Source organism: Nicotiana attenuata, unplaced genomic scaffold (genome assembly GCF_001879085.1).
Source record: "Nicotiana attenuata strain UT unplaced genomic scaffold, NIATTr2, whole genome shotgun sequence".
NCBI classification, from domain to species: Eukaryota; Viridiplantae; Streptophyta; class Magnoliopsida; order Solanales; family Solanaceae; genus Nicotiana; species Nicotiana attenuata.
Genome location: NW_017674628.1, coordinates 57264 through 60202, shown reverse-complemented (window position 1 = coordinate 60202; position 2939 = coordinate 57264). Strand labels below are relative to the sequence as shown.

The window sequence follows — 2939 nt, the reverse complement described above, 5'->3', positions numbered from 1 at the left end:
GACCGCGCAAAAAATGTGACTCGGCCGCGCTGGCTAAAGTAGGCACCACAGAAGAATCCACGCGGACCGCGCAGAAAAGATGCGCGGCCGCGCTGGGCCATATAATTGAACTGAGCTAGGCTTTAGCATTTTGGTCCATTTTTCATCAAATCTTTGAGTCCTAGTTGTCCCTACTCAATTACTCATATTGAAATTCATGCCCAATGTTCAGGATAAACACAAAAAAAACTAAGCTAATCATTAAACCTAAGAAAAATGAGAAGAAAATAAGAAGTTATACTACTGGGAAGCAAGCACAATAATTAAAAATTAAAACTATGAATGAAATTAGCAAGGAATGTTACCAGGGATTCTGAAGATTCAACTACTTGAAGCAAAGGTCACAATGAATAGTAAAAATCTAAGCTCAGGAAGTCAGAGTGCGTAAAGGGTAAAATGAGGCCTAAGGTCTCTATTTATAGAAAAACAATGGGACCCAGTACCTACCTACCAGCGCGGCCACACAGAAATGGGCGCGGACCGCGCTGGATTTCTATCCTTTACTTTGAACTGAGCTGCCCACGCGGACCGCATTGTTTACGCGGCCGCGTGAGAAACTTCAGAGAGCATGAACATTTGGGCCTTCCAAGCGCGGACCGCACAAAAGTGCTCCGCGACCGCGCTGGCAACTTCAGAGACTCAACACCTCATTGCACCAGCCTACGCGGACCGCACTATTTTGTAGCGCGGCCGCGTTGGCAAANATCCTCCACCATATCGGTGAAAATTGCCATCATACATCTTTGGAAGGTCGCCGGGGCATTACATAGTCCAAATGGCATTCTCGAGAAAGCGAACGTGCCATAAGGACATGTAAAGGTTGTCTTCTCCTGATCCTCCAGGGCAATGAGAATTTGATTATACCCCGAGTAGCCATCTAGAAAACAATAAAAGGCCTAGCTCGCAAGACGATCGAGCATTTGGTCCAAGAATGGTAGTGGGAAATGATCTTTTCTTGTCGCCTTATTCAGCTTTCTATAGTCCATACACACTCTCCAACCCGTAACTGTCCGAGTAGGAATCAACTCATTGTTGGCATTGGTCACTACCGTCATTCCACCCTTCTTTGGCACACATTGGACCGGAGAGGTCCATGAACTATCCGAGATCGGGTATACCACCGGCGTCTAACCACTTGATAACCTCCTTCTTTACCACTTCTTGCATCGCTTCATTTAATCTTCTTTGATGTTCAAGAGAGGGCCTTGCATCCTCCTCCAAAATGATCTTGTGCATGCAAAATGCGGGGCTTATCCCCCGAATATCGGCCAATGTCCATCCAATCGCCTTTTTGCGCTTTTGAAGAACCGTTGTAGTATAGTGGTGAGTATTCCCGCCTGTCACGCGGGTGACCCAGGTTCGATCCCCGGCAACGGCGCCAAAAAGTTGGTCGCGGCCGTCTCAACACTACACAATGGCAGGAAGAGTGGGTAGCAATAACTAATACCCGAATAGTGGATCGGGGTCGAATTTCCACAGGGAGCTAGTAAAGGAGTTAGAATATCTGTCTAGCCTAGAGTTGCGGTTGTGCTTCTAATGTCGCTTCACACATTGTTGGGGGTTTTATATTTAAACTACTATTGTAATCTAAGGATTAAAGCTAAATTATGCTAAGGAAATATTGCTAAGTTGTGCTTAATATAGGAAAAAGGCACTAGGGTTGTGACACTACCTAGGTGGCTAGCTAACGGGTAGAAGCTACTAAGGGGAGATTGATAAATTTGGGTTTAGTGCTATAGCCGTTGCACAATTGCATTCATTCTCACACCTCTCGGTAGAGAGAACGATTTTGCCCAATTGACTCTCTCGAGACCAATTAGGTAGGCCAATTAGACCGGGCAACTAGGGCTCAAGTAGGGTAGTTACTCTTTCGAGGTTTAACCCGTTAATTGGGACTACCATTCTCATGGGTCCATCCCAATTCCTTGTTGGGTTAACTTTTAGGGTCATATGACTCTCTCTCTCTCAAGAAGAGTTAGACCCACTAAGCTTGAATTCATGTTTGCAACCACAAATTCTAGATTGAAACACAAAATCAACCCAAATAACAAATACCCAATCTCAATCTCACCCTAGAATGCAACACCCATTAACTACCCACACTAGGGTTGAGCCACAACCCTAGCTAATGGGTTTAGCTAGACATAATTAAAGAAAAAACAGTAGAAATAGATGATGAAATGAACATAACAATTGATTACTACTTAAAATCAATAATATTCAAGAGTAAAAATGCCAAAATAAGCTACAAAACACTTCTCACGAGCGCAGCTCTTGTTCAGTAGCTAAATCATGACCTAAAAATGTTAAAAAGATCTATTTATACCGAGCTAGAAAATCTGGACAAAAATGCCCCTGCGAGGTAGGCGCGAACCGCGCAAAAAGGGAGTGCAACCGCGTTGGCTCTTGGACTCTTGAACTCTGTTCTCTGAAGTTGGGACGCGGACCGCGCAGAAATGTAGCGCGACCGCGTTTGAAGACAGGCGCGGACCGCGTATAAATGGAGCGCGGCCGCGTGGCAGTACTTTGGCAAAAACACCATCTCTCTGAATCTCATCCACGCGGACCGCACTGATTTGTAGCGTGGCCGCGTGGAATTTTTCCTTGAATTTGCAAGCCTCTGAACCTCACAAGCGCGGACCGCGTAAAGAGGAGCGCAGACCGCGCAGAAATGCCCTTGAATGAACTCGTCTCTAAATCTCCTAGCGCGGCTGCGTGGCAAAACAGTGCGGTCCGCGCTAGGTCTTCTTGTTCCCCACTTCAATTGGTCTTTGACACTTGGCAGGTTTCACTCCGTTTTGAGCCGATCTTTGACATTTGTCATCTTGTCGCTCAAACCTGCAATCAAGCGCAAGTTGTAAGCATTTTGGGACTATTTTGTGGCAATTTCATAACAAAAG

General features: G+C 45.6%; 1 non-coding gene across 1 annotated transcript; it reads left to right on the top strand.

Annotated features, from left to right (window-relative positions):
- The first annotated feature begins 1345 nt into the window (after positions 1-1345).
- TRNAD-GUC lies at positions 1346-1417 on the top strand. Its single transcript has one exon. It is a non-coding gene; the product is annotated as a tRNA-Asp (tRNA).
- Positions 1418-2939: the final 1522 nt, after the last annotated feature.